General features: G+C 45.2%; 1 long non-coding RNA gene and 1 pseudogene across 2 annotated transcripts; one reads left to right on the forward strand and one right to left on the reverse strand.

The window, feature by feature from the left end:
- Positions 1–730: 730 nt before the first annotated feature.
- Positions 731–16,626, reverse strand: LOC105496291 (uncharacterized). 2 transcript variants are annotated; one of them, XR_011613385.1, is made up of 7 exons: positions 16,050–16,626; positions 14,882–14,960; positions 14,063–14,195; positions 12,434–12,486; positions 11,460–11,534; positions 3,442–3,504; positions 731–2,569 (listed from the first exon to the last, which is right to left on the reverse strand). It is a non-coding gene; the product is annotated as an uncharacterized lncRNA (long non-coding RNA). The 2 variants fall into 2 exon arrangements; XR_011613386.1 differs by lacking the exons at positions 731–2,569; positions 3,442–3,504 and adding an exon at positions 11,190–11,363 and having other exon boundaries at positions 16,050–16,624.
- On the forward strand, positions 10,281–10,882 carry LOC105496290 (high mobility group protein B3 pseudogene; annotated as a pseudogene).
- Positions 16,627–19,045: the final 2,419 nt, after the last annotated feature.

Genomic DNA, 19,045 nt, shown 5'->3' on the forward strand with positions numbered 1-19,045 from the left:
ATGATTTAAATAGCTTGGAGAAGGGAAAGCACAGGGGAGACGTGGTGACTATCTCCACACCTCTGAAGGGCTATCATATAGAAAGGGGATTTGATTTGTTTCCTTTCGTTTAGATCTAATAAACAAAACAAAAAATTATGCATTAGCAAACTCCTAGGCCACCCTCTCTGAGGGAAGGATCCATATCAAATTTACATGCTGCTCTCCTCAGCACCTAGTCCATCCAGGACCTGGTTCATATGAAACAGTGACTACAGATTTGCTGCTGGAATGGATATGAAAGAATTCCACTGGCCAGGTGCTGTGGCTCACGCCTGTAATCCCAACACTTTGGAAGGCCAAGCAGGTGGATCATCTGAGGTCAGGAGTTCAAGATCAGCCTTGCCAACGTGGTGAAACCCCATCTCTACTAAAATACAAAATTAGCTGGGTGTGGTGGCACATGCCTGTAATCCCAGCTATTTGGGAGGTTGAGTGTCTTGAACAACCACTGAGCTGAGATCACATCACTGCACTCCAGCCTGGGCAACAAGAATGAAACTCTGTCTTAAAAAAAAAAAAAAGGGCCGAGTGTGATGGCTCACACCTGTAATCCCAGCACTTTGGGAGGCCGAGGTGGGCAGATCACCTGAGGCCAGGAGTTTGAGACCAGCCTGGCCAACATGGTGAAACCATGTCTCTACTAAAAATATAAAAAAATTAGCCAGGCTTGGTGGCTTATGCCTATAGTCCCAGCTACTTGGGAGGCTGAGACATAAGAATGGCTTGAACCTGGGAGGTAGAGGTTGCAGTGAGCTGAGATTGCACTACTGCACTCTAGCCTGGGCAACAGAGTGATGAGACTCGGTCTCAAAAAAAGAGAGAGAGAGAGAATTCCATCAGCTCCAGTGTGGGGGATATCCAGGAAGACAATTTCAGCTCACTATAAAGAACTCCCTAACAGTTGGAGCTACCCAAGAATGGAATGGACCACCTTGGGAGTGATGAACTCCTTGTCAATACATATATTCAAGGAAAGATTAAGTCTTCATTGGGAAACTGAACTGGATCCTGGTGACCTCTCAAGTTGAAAAAATGGGCAAGTTCTATTAGGAAGGGAAAGACAAGATCAAAGCTGTGCTTCCAGACAATTATGTGACTGTATGTGTAGAAGAAATGGGTGGGGAGGGATCAGAGGCAGGCAGGACCAGTAGGAACCACTGTAGTGGCCCAGGAGATAAGATAATAGACTGGGAGGCCATGGGAATGGAAAGCCAACGCAAATGTGACTTGAAAGAGGCACTGGCACTAGGTTGGTAGTCAGGAGCTGCAGGTTCTAGTCCTGCCCCTGCTATTAACCTATTGTGTAGTCTGAGGGAAATCCCAGCCCTTGAGTAGATAGATCCCTTCCTTTATTCAAATTTCAGAGTTCCCATCTGTAAAATGCAGAATGATCTGCAATATCCTTCCTAACTCTGGATGCTGTGAATGGGAGAGAGATAATAAAGGATAACTGGGATAATGTATTAGAAAACCTTCGTACACTTCTAAGTAACGTATCATTAGTACAGGTACCATTGTTATTATTATGTCAAAGCAGCCTCACCAGGACGTGGTGACTGGACTTGTAGGAGGGGACGGGACAGAGTCAAGTGGCCTGCATCTGTGGGTGGACAAGAGATGAGGATCTCTGATCTTTTGGGAAGGTCAGCTAACCACTCTATCCCTCCCCGAAGATCTGTGAAGACAAACAGTATTCTGTGCCCTGTCACCTCATTAACTGCTTCCTCATTCCTTTGAGCCACACCTTATACTTGGCTAAAAGAAGCAACCAATTCTAAGAAAAGTTAGCCTCTGTACTCCCTCCTTTCAATGTTCATAGATGGTCCTTGTCTGGGCCTTTCCCTAAATAATAATAAGTATCATCATCTCATATAGGAATAGCCAACATTATTGAGTACTTAGTATATGCTATGAAAGTTACTTACATAATTTTCTCACCCTGGGAGGTAGCTGTAATGGCTCATGGGGATCTATAACTTTCTCATCACATAGCTTATGAGAAGGATTCCAGTACAAGTCTGTGTGATATCAGGCTGCATTCTTAAAGATTTTTTTTTTTTTGAGATGGAGTCTTGCTCCATTGCCCTGGCTGGAGTGCAGTAGCACTATCTTTGCTCACTGCAACCTCCACCTCCTGGGTTCAAGCGATTCTCATGTCTCAGCCTCCTGAATAGCTGCGATTACAGGTGCCTACCACCATGCCTGGCTAATTTTTGTATTTTTAGTAGAGATGAGGTTTCACCATGTTGGCCAGGTTGGTCTCGAACTCTTAATCTCAGGTGATCTGCTACAGGCATGAGCCACCCCGCCCAGCATCGTAAAGATTTTTACGATGTCTTTTTGCAGCAACTTAAGGAAGACAGCAAGATCAGTGTTGTTGCCACTTTATAGCTGGGGAAACTGAAGCTCAGAGAAGGTAAATTCAATCACTTGGACAAATTAGTAAAGTCTTCCATGGTGCAGTTTGGTGCTCTTTCTACTTCTCAGAGCTTCCTCCTCTGCACCTTCCAGGGCCTCCCCAGTCCTCCTAGAAGTGATGAGTAGAGACTTGCCCAGACTGTTTCAGGGAAGGACTTACACTTGTCCTTCTCCTGGGGAAGGGAAAGGTTCCTGAAAGGTGAAAGTTAATTTCCACCTCCCCCCCACCCACCAACTCACACACCCTAGCCCAGGACCTTGTGGTGACGGCGCTGAAGGCTTACAGAGTGAGTCATGTGGGGCTGACCTGTCAGAGTCACCCAAGCACAAGGTGCTAAGCTTAGTTTAGAGGGGTGGAAAAGTAGGCCAAGTGTTCTCCTCCTCAGGAGCGCAGTCCAGTTGCAGCTTGTGCTCCTCACTCCTTTCATCCCAAAATACTGCAAACATTTGGGAACATTGTGCAAGGGCCTTAGAGCAGAGGGAACACATGACAAGTAAGAGTGAATCCAAGGAGTTGAGATTAGAGTGGAGTCTTAAAGAGTGAATTCAGCACACAAATTACGTAGAAGGGCCCTCCAGGCTGCAGGAATGCCCTAAAGCTTAAATATATTTGGATTCCATCTAACAGGCAGTAGGGAGTCATGGAGTTCACTATGGCTTTGGAGACAGACTGTCTGAGTTTGAACCCTGCCTCTGTCCCTTCCCAGTGGTTTGATCTTGGGAAAGTTACTCAACCCTTGTGGTTGACATATTATTTTTCTCCATTATTTGCCCTTCCCTTGGCCAGTAAGAGAATTATCCATCCTAGCCAGTTGCCATGCAACTTGTGTACCTTCCAGAGGAAGGAGTGCACTTCCCCAGCCCATTGTCAAGCTTAACCACAAGACTTCCTTTGGCCAGTGAAATGTGAGCTAGAGAGATATATGCCAGTTCGAAGCAGAAACCTGGAGTGCCATTGCATGTTTGAGTCTACAATCTTACTTTTTTATCTCTGCCACTGGAAATGTTGTGTCTTGGATAGGGCCTGTGCCTTCAGTCTGGACCCTGAAATGAAAAGACACAGAGCAAAGCTGCAGTCAATCTACAGTTGTGATGTGTAATGTGATGAAGAAAGCAATTGGCTTTTTGTAAGTCACTGAGAGTTTGGGGTTGTTTGTTACCACGTCATACTTAGCAAATGCTGACTGACACACCCCTCAACAGTAGGTGATTTTAGCAGCAGCTACCTCATGGCACTGTTGTGAGGATTAAATAAGATTATCTCATGAAAAATGTATCACCATTTCATCAGAGATTTACATTATAAAATGACCACTCTGCCCACACATAAATGGACACTTGACAAACAACAGAAATAGAATTTACAAAAGAGTAGCAAAAGATGATGCTGGCTGGGCGCGGTGGCTGACGCCTGTAATCCCAGCACTTTGGGAGGCTGAGGCAGGCGGATCACGAGGTCAGGAGATCGAGACCATCCTGGCTAACACGGTGAAACCCCGTCTCTACTAAAAATACAAAAAATTAGCTGGGCATGGTGGCGGGCGCCTGTAGTCCCAGCTACTCGGGAGGCTGAGGCAGGGAATGGCGGGAACCCGGGAGGCAGAGCTTGCAGTGAACCGAGATCGCGCCACTGCACTCCAGCCTGGGCGGCAGAGCAAGACTCCGTCTCAAAAAAAAAAAACAAAAAAACAAAAGATGATGCTATATAGTGGGCTGAATAGTGTACCCCCCAAAATTCACGTCCCCTCAGAACCTCAGAATATTAACTTATTTGGAAATGGGATCTTTCCAGATGTAATTAGTTCAGGATTTCAATAATAACTCATCCTGGATTTAGGGTGGGCCCTAAATCCAATGACTGGTGTCCTTATAAGAAGAGGAGAAGACACAGGGAAACACAGAAAATAAGACAATGTGAAGATGGAGAGAAAGATTAGTGATGTGTCCACAAGCCAAGGAATGCTAAGGATTGCTGGCAACCACCAAGGCTAAGAGAGAGGCATGGGAGGTTTCCTCCCTCAGAATCTTCAGAAGGAACCAGTGCTGCTGACACCTTAATTTCAGACTTCTGGCCTTCTGAACTGTGAGAAAATAAATTGCTGTTGTTTTAAGCCACCCAGCTTGTGGTAATTTGTTATGACAGTCTTGGGAAACTAATACAGATGGATTGTTTAAAAATAACACTGAACAACTGGTTAATCATTTGGGGAAAAAAATAAAATGGCTTCCTACCTTGTAGCATACATGAAAATAGCCCCCAGTTAGATTAAAGACCTGAATTTGAAAAGCAAAACTTTACAATCTTTAGAAACTAAAGAAAATCATCTTCAGGACCTGAGGGTAAGGAAATAGTTCCTTAACAAGATGCAAAACATCACAAATTGTATTACTCTGAGTGCTCCAGAAAAACAGAAGTATTACTGGAAAGGGGTCTGGATCCAGACCCCAAGAGAGGGTTCTTGGATGTTATGCCAGAAAGAATTCAGGGCAAGTCCATAGGGTAAAGTGAAAGCAAGTTGTGTTTTTGTTTGTTTTCGGGGTGGGGGTGGGGGCATAGAGTCTCTGTCGCCCAGGCTGGAGTGCAGTGGCGGGATCTCAGCTCACTGCAATCTCCGCCTCCCAGGCTCAAGCAATTCTCCCGCCTTAGCCTCCCAAGTAGCTGGGATTACAGGCACCCACCACCATGCCTGGCTAATTTTTGAATTTTTAGTAGAGACAGGGTTTCACCATGTTGGCCAGGCTGGTCTTGAACTCCTGACCTCAGGTCACCCGCCTCGGCTTCCCAAAGTGTTGGGATTACAGGCATAAGCCACCATGCCCAGGAAAACAAGTTTATTAAGAAAGTAGAGGAATAAAAGAATAGCTACTCCTTAGACAGAGCAACCCCCAGGGCTGCTGGTTGCCCATTTTTATGGTTATTTCTTGATTATATGCTAAACAAGGGGTCGTTTATTCATGCCTCCCCTTTTAGATCATATAGGGTAACTTCCTGACATTACCATGGCATTTGTAAACTGTCATGGTGCTGGTGGGAGTGTAGCAGTGAGGACGACCAGAGGTCACTCTTGTTGCTGTCTTGGTTTTGGTGGGGTTTAGCTGGCTTCTTTACTGCAAACCTGTTTTATCAGCAAGGTCTTTATGACCTGCGTCTTGTGCCTACCTATCTCATCCTGTAACTTAGAATGCCTAACCAGCTAGGAATGCAGCCTAACCAGCTAGGAATGCAGCCTAGCAGGTCTTAGCCTTATTTTACCTAGCACCTACTCAAGATGGAGTTTCTCTGGTTCAAATGCCTCTGACAGAACCAACAGAATAGAGAGAGATTATTATAAAAAATTAGGTCATATGGTTATAGAAGCTAAGCCCAAAGATTTGGAGTCAGCAAGCTGGAGACACAGGAGAGCCAATGGTTTAGTTCTAGTCTGAGTCCAAAGGCCTGAGAACCGAGAGAGCCAATGGTCCAAATAAGAGTCCAAAGGCAGGTCGGGCACAGTGGTTCATGCCTATAATCCCAGCACTTTGGGAGGCCAAGGCAGGCAGATCACTTGAGGTCAGGAGTTCGGGACCAGCCTGGCCAACATAGTGAAATCCTATCTCTACTAAAAATACAAAAAATTAGCCGGGTGTGGTGGCTGGACTCTGTAATCCCAGCAACTCAGGAGGCTGAGGCAAGAGAATCGCTTTAACCCAGGAGGCAGAGGTTGCAGTGAGCCAGTATCCCGCCGCTGCACTCCAGCGTGGGTGACAGCGAGAGACTGTCTCAAAAAAAAAGTCCAAAGGCAGGAGACGACCAAAGTACCAGCATGAAGCAGTCAGGGAGAAAGAATTCTCTTACTCCACCTTTTTGCTCTATTCAGGCCTTCAATGGATTGAATGAGGCCCACCCACTTGGGAAGGGCAATCTGCTTTACTCAGTCTACAGATTCAAAAGTTAATCTCATCTACAAACACCTTCACAGACACACCCAGAATAATGTTTAACCAAATAAGTGGGCATGCCACGACCCAGTCAAATTGACACGTAAAATTAATCATCACACAAATCAAAAATGAAAAAACTTGGTATGGTCAACCAGATTAAATGTAGAAATTCTGTGCACCAAAAGATGTCATAAAGGGAAAAAAGATAAACTACTAAATGGGAGAAAATCTCTGCAATGTTTTGGCTGGCAAAGGATGAGAATTCAAAAATACATAAAGAATTCCTAAAAAATGTATATTAGGAGAATGGACAAAGGATGTGAACATAGAGCCACTGAAGAAATACAAACGGCCAATAAACATGAAAACGCTCCACCTAACTGGTCATGGACTTGTGGCAATAGCTAACCAAGTAGAAGATGTGTAGGCCTTTGACTTGGCAATCCTACTCCTGAATAGAAAACCCAGGGAAATGAACATGCACAAAAGGAAACCTGTTGGAGATGTTCTCTGAAGCATTGTTTGAAATATTGAAAAATTAGAAACAATCTAAATGTCCACCAATAGGTAAATGTAGAAAATAAATTACAGTGTAGTCATATAGTAAAATACTACACAGCAGTGAGAGGTAGGAATATGGATACTTCACCGGGTGCGGTGGCTCACGCCTGTAATCCCAGAACTTTGGGAGGCCAAGGCAGGTAGATCACTTGAGGTTGGGAGACCAGCCTGAACAACATGGTGAAACTCTGTCTCTACAAAAAATACAAAAATTAGCTGGGTGTGGTGGTGGGCACCTGTAATTGCAGCTGCTCGGGAGGCTGAGGCAGGAGAATCACTTGATCCTGGGAGGCAGAGGTTGCAGTGAGCCAAGATCACACCCTGCACTCCAGCCTGGGTGACAGATCCAGACTGTCTCAAAAAAGAGAGAATATGGATAATTCTCAAAAACATAATGTTGGTAGGAAAAAAGAATATTGCAGAGGATGCAACTTATGTGATTTATATTAAGCTTAAAAACACACAAAGCAATGCTATATATTGTTTAGGGATATTCATATGTTTGTTAAAAGTTATAAAGACATGTATTACTGCTATGCTCTGAATGTTTGTATGTCCCCAAGAGTCATACATTGAAACGTAATCCCAAATGTGACAGTGTTAGAAGATGAGGCCTTTAGGAGATGATTGGATACCCTCATGAATGGGATTACCGCCCTTATAAAAGAGACTTAAGAGAGCTACCTGGCCCCTTCCACCATGTGAGGACACCGTACAAGGTGAAGTCTGTGAGAAAGTAAGCCCTCACCAGAAACCACCACCCCATTGATCTTGGCCTTCCCAACCTCCAGAACTGTGAGAAATAAGTTTCTGTTGCTTATAAGATACTCAGTCTAAAGTGTTTTGTGATAGCAGCCCAAATAAACGAAGACAATTGCCATGATAAACACCAACTTCAGGGTAGTGGCCACTTCTGGGTAGAGAGGGAGGGGAATGGGATGGAAGAACAATACATAGGATATTGCAATTGTATGTGTAACCGTTTTTTTCTTGAATTAGGTAGTATGTACATGGGTGCCTACTATTATATACTGTATTTTTTCTTGAGATATAATTAATATATAAAATTAATCATTTTAAAGTGTATAGTTGGTTTTTAGTATATCCACAAAGTTGTGAAACCATCACCACTCTCTAATTCCAGAACATTTCATCATCCCCAAAAAGAAATCCCATGCCTATTGAAACAGCCTTTGCAAAATTATGACTGAGACAGTGAAAGAAATCTAACTTAATCAACTCCATCTTGCTTCTAACCTCCAAGCTGTCCTTGCTCATTCCTAGGCATAGACTGAACTAACTTTGGGAGAAACTTATAGTTTATAGCTTTTGTTTTTGTTTTTGTTTTGATACAGAGTCTCACTCTGTCGCCCAGGCTGGAGTTCAATGGCATGACCTCGACTCACTGCAACCTCCACCTCCTGGGTGGGTTCAAGTGATTCTTCTGCCTCAGCCTCCCGAATAGTTGGGATTGCAGGTGCCCACCACCACACCCAGTTAATTTTTGTATTTTTGGTAGAGACAGGGTTTCACCTTGTTGGCCAGGCTGGTCTCGAACTCCTGACCTCAAGTGATCTGCCCAACTCTGCTTCCCAAAGTGCTGGGATTACAGGCATGAGCCACTGTGCCCAGCCTATGGACATACATTTTCATTTCTCTTGGATATATGCCTAGCAGTGGAATTGCTGAGTCATGTGGTAACTCTTTGTTTTCCTTTTTGAAGAACTTCAAAGCAGTGATACTATTTGATAGTTCCCTAGCAATATATGAGGGTTCAATTTCTCCACATTCTTATTAACATTTTTTTTTTGAAACGGAGTCTTGCTTTGTCACTCAAGCTGGAGTGCAGTGGCTTGATCTCTGCTCACTGTAACCTCTGCCTCCCCGGTTCAAGTGATTCTCCAGCCTCAGCCTCCTGAGAAGCTGGGATTACAGGCGCGCAACACCATGCCCAGCTAATTTTAAAAATATTTTCAGTAGAGACAGGGTTTCACCATGTTGGTGAACGTGATGAGAACATTTCCATGGGAAAACCATTTCCCTTCTGGCTCCCCAGCTCCCCCATCTGCTGAGAGCTACTTCTACTCAATAAAACCTTTCACTCATCCTCCAAGCCCACATGTGATCCGGTTCTTCCAGGTACACCAAGGCAAGAAACCCCAGGATACAGAAATCCCTCTGTCCTTGTGATAAGGAAGGGGGTTTAATTGAGCTGGTTAACACAAGCCACCTATAGACATCAACCTAAAAGAGCACCCTATAACACACGCCCATTGGGGCTTGAGCTGTAAACATTCACCCCCTAGACACTGATGTGGGGTGGGAGCCCCACAGCCTGCCCATCCGTATGCTCCCCTAGAAGTTTGAGCAGCAGAGCACTGAAGAAGCGAGCCACACCCCCATTGCACACCCTTCAAGCGTTCCTGTTTCACCGTCTCTACAAAAAATTTTTAAATATTAACCAAGTGTGGTGGTGTGTGCTTGTAGTCCTGGCTACTCAGGAGACTGAGGTGGGAGGATCACTTGAGCTTGGGAGGTTGAGGCTGCAGTGAGTTATGATCCCAACACTGTACTCTGTCTTGGGCGACAGAGCAAGACTCTGTCTCAAACAAACAAATAAAAATAAACACAAATGTTGTATGATTCCACTTATATGAAGTCTCTAGAATAGGTAAATTCGTAGAGACAGAAATTAAAATAAATAGAGGTTACCAGAGGCTGAGGGAAGGGGAAAATGGGGAATATTATTTAATGAGTACAGAGTTTCATTTGGGATGATGAAAAAGTTCTGGAAATAGAAAGTGGTGATGATTACACTACTTTGTGAATGTACTTAATGTCACTGAATTGTATACTTAAAAATAGCTAAAATGGGCTGGGTGTGGTGGCTCACGCCTGTAATCCCAGCACTTTGGGAGGCCAAGGCTGGCAGAAAATCTGAGGTCAGGAGTTCAAGACCAGCCTGGCCAACATGGCGATACCCTGTCTGTACTAAAAATACAAAAATTAGCTGGGCGTGGCGGTGCATGACTGTAATCCCAGCTACTAGGGAGGCTGAGGCAGGAAAATCACTTGAAACCGGGAGGCAGAGGTTGCAGTGAGCTGAGATTGCACCACTGCACTCCAGCCTGGTGACAGAGGGAGACTCTGTCTCAAAAAAAAAATTTTTTTTAAGTTAAAATGGGGCCGCCACTGCAGCGCCTGCAGAAACTTCGGGACACACCACCGTCTTCCGATGCCTCGCCTCCGAGGGCCCTCCCTCTCCTCCCCACACCCTTCACTCCCCTCCGCCTTCCCTCATACTAGGCGGCCGGGAAGGAAGAAGAAATTCAGTCAGGATGGCTAAAGGTGACCCCAAGAAACCAAAGGGAAAAATGTCTGCTTATGCCTTCTTTGTGCAGTTGTGCAGAGAAGAACATAAGAAGAAAAACCCAGAGGTCCTTGTCAATTTTGCAAAATTTTCCAAGAAGTACTCTGAGAGGTAGAAGACCATATCTGGGAAAGAGAAGTCTAAATTTGATGAAATGGCAAAGGTGGATAAAGTACACTATGATCGGGAAATGAAGCATTACGGACCAGCTAAGGAAGGCAAGAAGAAGAAGGATCCTAATGCCCCAAAAGGCTACCGTCTGGATTCTTCCTGTTCTGTTCAGAATTCCGCCCTGGAGATCAAATCCACAAACCCAGGCATCTCTATTGGAGATGTGGCAAAAGAAAAAAAAAAAAAAAAAAAAAAAAAAAAGCTGGGTGAAATGTGGAATAGCTTAAATGACAGTGAAAAGCAGCCTTACATCACTAAGGTGGCAAAGCTGAAGAAGTATGAAAAGGATGTTGCTGACTATAAGGCAAAGGAAAGTTTGATGGTGCAAAGGGTCCTGCTAAAGTTGCTGGGAAAAAGATGGAAGAGGAAGATGAAGAAGAGGAGGAGGAGGAGGAATAAAGAAACTGTTTATTTGTCAAAAAAATAGTTAAAATGATAAATTTTATGCTTGTATATTTTATCCAATAAAAAAGTAAAGCTAAAGAATTAAGGAGCCCCTGCCAACTGGTAAATAAAAATTAAGCAGAAGCTGGGCACAGTGGCTCACACCTGTAATCCCAGCACTTTGGAGGTCAAGGCAAGAGGACCATGTGAGCCCAGGAGTTAGAGACCTGCCTGGGCAGCATAGTGAGACCCCCCATCTCTATAATTATAGAAATAAATAAAAATGTTAAAAAATTAAGCAGAGTAAAAACAAAAACACAAACACAATAACTAACAGTTGTATTTATTTCTTAGCTTATCTAAGAATAATTGGGAGCAAATTCCTTCAGATATTCCAAGATTGCTGGATTTACTTAGGATTCACCTATAGTGTGTTGCTCATGATCTTCCCACATATTCATGATCACTTTGAGTATGGTACACTAATTGTCTTCACCTTTAGCAGAGCAAAGAGCAAATGATAGGCAAATGTTCTTGGGGAAAAAAAAATGGAGGAACCAAAATACCCTTTTTTGAACAGTATAGAACTCACATAGGATTTATGTAGCTAAGTATAGAAGGAAGAGCTCAGTTCTCTGCTTCCAGTTGAGGACAGAATCAGCAGATACTGTGACAGAAGAGAATTAGATTGGTTAAGAGGAAACCTTCCTGGAAGTCCTTTTACCACTGTAGAATGAGAGGATTAGACCAGGAATATCTAACATCTCTCTACCTCTAACAGCACATGACTCTGTTTCTTAAAAAATGAATAGGAATTCACACTTGCCGAGTGCCTGTGGCTTGTGTGGCACTGTGCCAAGTGCTTTTTTAGCTTTAGCTTAGTCTGCTCTCACAAGTCCAGGAAATTAGCATTACAACCCCCATTTTATATACAAGGAAATAGGCTCAGGTAACTTACATAACTTATTCAAAATACCAGAGCTAGGAAGAAGCACAGCTGAGGACCAAGGCCTGGGATGTCTGACTTCAAAGTTTTATGCTCCCTGCTGCTACAGAATCTTCCTTTGTGGAGATATTTGGGATGAGGAGAGAGTTGACTCTGGGCTATGGCCTGGGCCATCTCATGCTCAAAAGCAGGATGCTGGCCGGGCGCAGGGGCTCACGCCTGTAATCCCAGCACTTTGGGAGGCTAAGGAGGGAGGATCACGAGGTCAGGAGTTTGAGACCAGCCTGACAAACACAGTGAAACCCCATCTCTACTAAAAATACAAAAATTAGTCGGGTGCGGTGGCACGCACCTGTAATCACAGCTACTCAGGAGGCTGAGGCAGCAGAATCGCCTGAACCTGGGAGGCAGAGGTTGCTGTGAGCCGAGATTGTGCCACTGCACTCCAGCCTGGGCAACAGAACGAGACTCCATCTCAAAAAAAAAGCAGGATGCCTTGGAGCTGCTTCTGCCATCATTATGTCAGAGCCAGGGGCAGGGTGCTGCTGATACTGCTGCTCCCCAAAAATTGAGCTGGAAACTCTGCCCATCAATCTTCAAAGCCCTTGGCAGGTGCTTACCTGCCCTTGTAAATCACAGGACAATTCATTTCTCAGGTGAAGAGGTTGCAGCCCTAAGAGAATAAAAGAGACCTGGCCAGGAAAGGACAGCACCCTTTGACAGAGGTGTGACCTTTCATCCTTTTGAGTCCTCTGACCTAGAATGGGAAGAACAACAACAACAACAACAACAAAAAAACCAAACCAAGTTATAATGGAAAACACATTGATGTGGGTGAAGGATCTCGTGCTTAGGTTTTACCAGAGGGCATGCCAGAACAATTTCCCATCAGTCCTGGTCTTCTGGCCTCCAGTGCATTCCATACCTTGGTGCCTGCTTAGTACTCCCAAAGCACAACTTCAACAAGCGCCCTCTCAGTTCAAGAGACAAGTTCAAACTCCACAGCTTGGTATTTGAGGCCCTCCGTGGTGCACCTCTCTCTCTCTCTCTTTTTTTTTTTTTTTTGAGACAGAGTTTCACTCTTGTTGCCCAGGCTGGAGTGCAATGGCACAATCTCGGCTCACTGCAACCTCCGCCTCCCAGGTTCAAGCGATTCTCCTGCCTCAGCCTCCCAAGTAGCTGGGATTACAGGCATATGCCACCACGCATGGCTAATTTTTTGTTTTTAGTAGAGAGAGGGTTTCACCATGTTAATCAGGCTGGTCTCAAACTCCTGACCTCAGGTGATCCACCCACCTCGGCCTCCCAGAGTGCTGGGATTACAGGAGTGGGTCACTGCGCTCAGCCACCCTGGCTAATTTTTTATTTTGTGTAGAGACGGGTTTTCACTATGTTGCCCAGGCTGGTCTCAGACTCTTGAGCTCAAGCAATCCTCCCACCTGAGCCTCCCAAAGTGCTGGGATTATAGGCGTGAGCCACTGCACCTAGCCTGTAGCTCTATTTTTAACTGTTATCACTCTTGAACAGCTCCTAATCCTTCTCACTGTTCCCTGTACGTGCCTCACCTTGTTCTACTACAGCAGACTATGGCAGACATGCCAGTTCCAATTTCCCTTCTTCCAGTAATAATCCCTCCCTTTTCTTTGGAGAACTCTTTGCCCTTCACTTAGAAGATAGACAAAACCCTATATCCTCCAACAGACTGTATCTTTCAGGCCACAAGGATTAATTCAAGTGCCAAGACTGCCCGATTATAATCTTCTTTAGGACTTTTCTGCTAAAGGTAGCAGGGAAGGCTGTCTCTCCTCTGATCTCCCTTATCTGGGCCTCTCTCGGGGCGCCTAGCACTTTTTACCTTTTAATATGATTATTCTTATATTCTCTGTGTGACTGTCTCAACTACTGCCTTCTCCAAATGCTCAATTTTTTTTTTTTTTGGGGGGGGGACAGTCTCACTCTGTTGTCCAGGCTGGAGTACAGTGGCGCCATCTTGGTTCACTGCATCTCCGCCCCTTGGATTCTAGCAAGTCTCCTGCCTCAGCCTCCCTAGTAGCTGGGATTACAGGTGTGTACCACCATGCCCGGCTAATTTTTGTATTTTTAGTAGAGGCAGTTTTCACCATGTTGGCCAGGCTGGTCTCAAACTCCTGACCTCAGGTGATCCCCCAACCTCGGCCTCACAAAGTGCTGGGATTACACATGTGAGCCATCACAACCGGCCAAAATGCTCAATTTTCACAAGCACTTACTTTCTCTCTTACGTGCAGACGTTGTGTTATGCTCTAGGGATACAAGTTGGATAAGACATAGTCCCTTGTTGAATGAATGGATGAATAAAAATGCTCCTCTGGGCCTCATCCAGAAACCTGCCTGGTACCCACTCTAAACAAAATAAAACAACTTATCATAGGGGATTTGAGCAGAAAAAATAAGAAATATAAAATTCAGAATCATTAACCTGGCATCCCAGGACCTTTTACAATCTGATTCTAATTTTGTCTACCTACCACATTGTTGGCTCTAGCCAAACTAAACTGTTTGTTGTTGTAGAAAACACTGTCTCCACTTGCATGTTTGTTTGCCCAGGCTCTGGTCTTCTCCCACGGTTTCTTTTGCTGTTTTTCTCTCCCGTTTCTACCTTCCTTATTCTCCATTTCATTCAACTCTTTCTTTTCTTTTCTTTTCTTTTTTTGAGACAGGATCTTGCTTTGTCACCCTGGCTGGAGTGCAATGGCACCATCAGGGCTCACTGCAGCCTTGACCTCCCGGGCTTAAGTGATCCTTCCACCTCAGGCTCCCGAGTAGCTGGGACTACAGGCATGCACCACCATGTCCCGCTAATTTTTGTATTTTTTGTAGAGACGGGGTTTTGTCATGTTGCCCTGGCTGGTCTTGAACTCCTGGCCTCAAGTGATCCACTCGCCTCAGCCTCCCAAAGTACTGGGATTACAGGAATAACGACTGCACTCAACCTCTTTCCTTCACTTTTACCTCCTCTCCCTCCCCTTTTCCTTCCTTTTCACTCTCCCTGAGCTTTCTTTCAATACTTCCCTCCATCACATCCTTACCTCTTAATTTTCCTTCCTGACTTCCTTCCCTCTCCACCAGACTTGCCAGTGCCCTCCATGATTGTGCACAGGCTCCTCCCTTTGGGCGCAAAAGATAGGATAAGACAATTGTAAGTAAGACAGATTTTAGATCTCATCACAAGAAGCCCTCAGAGTGGGGTGGAAAGAAGAGGGGGAGAAACGGAAGGAGAAGAGATCTTGGTAGCAGAGAAGAAACTGCCTGGGGACTGCAGGTGAATCTATGGAAGGCACCCTGCCAGTTATTTACCTCCAACCCACCCCCAGCTTTCCTTTCCTCCTTCTGATCAAATAATTGGGAAAAATTAGAACTGCAAAAACCCTCAACATTTATTTACTCCACCTCCATGGTTTTGCAGCTGGGAAACTGAGGCATAGAAAAGGGAAGCAACTAGCTAATGTCACCCAGCAAGTCAGTAGCTCAGCAGAAACTGGAATCCTAGGCTCCCTGCCCCCCAGACCAGTAAGTGTCCTTTAACCTATACTACACTTTTTTTGAGATGGAGTCTCACTCTTGTTGCCCAGGCTGGAGTGAAATGGCGCCATCTTGGCTCACTGCAACCTCTGCCTTCCAGGTTCAAGCAATTATCTTGCCTCAGCCTCCTGAGGAGCTGGGATTACAAGCAGCCTGCCATCACGCCCGGCTAATTTTTGTATTTTTAGTAGATACAGGGTTTCACCATGTTGGCCAGGCTGGTCTCAAACTCCTGACCTCAAGTGATCTGCTCGCCTCAGCCTCTCAAAGTGCTGGGATTACAAGTGTGGGCTTCCGTGCCTAGCCTATATAACACTCTTAAACCTTATTTCTTCTTGTCCCCAGTTCCTCCCCACTTACTGAACTACTACTCCACCAGGTTTGGGATTACGTCTAAGGATTCCCAATCCCCGCCTAGTGAGTATAGGGGCCAGTGAAGTAGGGACAGAAGGGACAAACCACATCAGTTCTAGCCTCAATTTTAGGGGCTTATTTGGTGGTGGCAGGGGATGGTGAAATGTCAGTCTTGCCTGTAAGGGGCCAGTCTCCTCTTTGGAAAGCCCTATTATAAGCGGTCTGTATTGAGTTAAGGGATGCTGTGTTTCAGCTGGCCATCCTGCCAGGACCCCTCCTCACCCTTCCAGCCTAGCAGACTGCCTAGAGACCCTATCTTACCCCACCAGCCGCAGACTTAAAGCAGAGGCCACCCAGGCACAGGATGGTCCGTGGCTGCCGGAGGAGGTTGCTCGAGGCAGGGGGGAGGAAAGGGTTTCCAGAAGCTCCGCTTTCAGTCTGCTCCTCCACTCCACAAAGGGCCACTGTCTGAGCACACAGGGACCCTGGAGGGAGGCCTCCCAAGGTGCTCGGCAACAGGGCCGGGTTTCATCACACTGGGCCTCCAGGCCAAGTAAACATCAGAGTAGAAAGAGGCCCAGCAGTTTCTGCAGACCAGCTCCTGGCTCCAGGCGGGCTTAGTGGCATCCTCACCCAGGGCTTTCCTGAGACAATAGGAGGGCTAAGGTCATTGGCCCAATTTTATAGCTGCAGAAATAGAGAATGAGGAACAGGCTCTATCCAAGTTCATTTCCCATTGCCCAAGGAGCAGACAAACATCCTATGTCCCTCTTAAGGAGAGGAGTTTTTTATAATAACTTTTTTATTTGAGATGGAGTCTCATTCTGTCACTCAGGCTGGAGTGCAGTGGCATGATCTCAGCTCACTGAAAACTCTGCCTCCCAGGTTTAAGCAATTCTCCTGCCTCAGCCTCCCGAGTGGCTGGGACTACAGGCGCACACCACCACACCCAGCTAATTTTTGTATTTTTTTTTTAGTAGAGATGGCATTTTGCCATGTTTGCCAGGCTGGTGTCCAACTCCTGACCTCAAGTGATCCACCTGCCTTGACCTCTCAAACTGCTAGGATTACAGGTGTGAGCCACCACGCCCAGCCCCTCCCCACTCTCTCCCCGCCCCTGCTTTTTTAATTAGTTCAGAGGGAAACAGCTCTGTGAGCTGAAGTAATCAGGGAAGACTTCCTGGAGGAAGTATGATTTAAGCTTAGCTTCCATGTTTAGGTAGAATCTCCACAATAAATGGACAGGAAAGAGAAAGGCATTCCAGGCAGACAGCATAGCACTGAAAAGGTATGGCACTTGAAAAGCAGGAGCATTTGGAGTCAATAAAGAGATCTATCTGGCTAAGGTAGAGGATTCACATAGAAAAGGGTGGCAAATAAGGCTGGAAATTTGGTTGAGAGTTAAACCACAGCTAGCTTTTTTTTTTTTTTTTTTTTTTTGAGACAGTCTTGCTCTGTCACCCAGCTTGGAGTGCAGTGGCACCATCTGAGCTCACTGCAACCTCCGCCTCCCAGGTTCAAGTGATTTTCATGCCCCAGCCTTCTGAGTAGCTGGGATTATAGATGTGCACTACCACATGCAGCTAATTTTTGTATTTTTAGTAGAGACGGGATTTTACCATGTTGGTCAGGCTGGTCTCAAACTCCTGACCTCAAGTGATCTGCCCACCTTGGCCTCACAGAGTGTTGGGATTACAGGCGTGATCCACCGTGCTTGGCCTAGACCACAGCTAGTCTTAATAGCCAGGTTGAGGTGTCACCGACAGAGCAGTGATGGGATGAAAGTAGAATTTTAGAAAACTTAGGATGGTGTGAAAAAGGCCCTAGGTTGAACCCCCTTGATAACCTTGGACTGGTTATGGCATCTTTTGGAGGCTTAGTTTCTTCATCATTAAAACAGTTGCACTAGAAAATATGAAGCCCCCTTACATCTCTAAAATGCAAAGATTCTCCGATGGGGAAACATGGATCATACAGAATGAAGAAGGGAGACTGAGAGGCTAGGAGGACAGTCTGGAGGCTATGGCCAGCCTCTAGATATCTCCGGGCTGCATTTCTGCAGTGAATCATCTGCCCAGAGCTACAGAAAGGCTATCACTACCACCGCCACCACTGCTAGGCATTGTGCTAAGTACTGTGCCCTTTTTAAAAAAATTTCATTTTTTGTGAATAGAAAATGCATGCACATACTGCAAAATCTAAAAGTCATAAAAGGATATATATATATGGTAAAAATGTTTCCCTTCTCCTATTTCCAGCCATCCATTTCTTATTCCACTGTTACCAGTTCCTTGAGTATCCTTTCAGATGTACATGAGCTTATACCTGTATAAAGATTTTATAAAGATTCTTTTTTTTAACAGAAATGAGTGCATCGGTTGGGCACAGTGGCTCACGCCTGTAATCCCAACACTTTGAGAGGCCAAGGCAGGTGGATCATCTGAGGTCAGGAGTTTGAAAACAGCCTGGCCAACATGGCAAAACCCCGTCTCTACTAAAAATACAAAAATTAGCTGGGTGCCTTGGTGCACGCCTGTAAACCCAGTTACTTGGGAGGCTGAAGCAGAAGAATTGCTTGCACCCAGGAGGCAGAGGTTACAATGAGCCAAGATCTACCATTGCACTCCATCCTGGGCAACACAGCGAGACTCCATCTCAAAAATAAATAAATAAATAAATAGTGTGTTTCTTTTCTATTATAAACAACACATTAATGAATATCCCTTACATTTGTCTTTCAGCATATGCAGAAATGTGTCCATAGGGCTGGGCACAGTGGCTCATGCCTGTAATCCCAGCACTTTGGGAGGCCGAGGCAGGTGGATCACCCGAGGTCAGGAGTTCGAGACCAGCCTGGCCAACATGGTGAAACCCCCGTCTCTACTAAAAATACAAAATTAGCCGGGCGTGGTGAAGGGTGCTTGTAATCCCAGCTACTTGGGAAGCCGAAGCAGGAGAATCGCTTGAGCCCAGGAGGCAGAGGTTGCAGTGAGCCGAGACTGCAACATTGCACTCCAGCCTGGGTGAAAAGAGCAAAACTCTGTCCCCCCCCAAAAAAAAAGAAAAAAGAAAAGAAATATGCCCACAGGATATGTTCCTAGAATTGAAATTGTGCGCTAACCTTTTTGTATGATGTAATATGTACAACAATGGTTTAAGGTAATCATAATTGTACCAATTATGCAAATGAGAAAATTAAGGCACAAAAAGATTCAATAACTTGGTCAAAGTCACACAGCTCTTATGTAGTAGCATTGAGGTTCTGATATGGACAGTGTGATACTAGAGCCAACACAATTAATTATTCCACCAGTGGT

This window comes from Macaca nemestrina, chromosome 15 (genome assembly GCF_043159975.1).
Source record: "Macaca nemestrina isolate mMacNem1 chromosome 15, mMacNem.hap1, whole genome shotgun sequence".
NCBI lineage: Eukaryota > Metazoa > Chordata > Mammalia > Primates > Cercopithecidae > Macaca > Macaca nemestrina.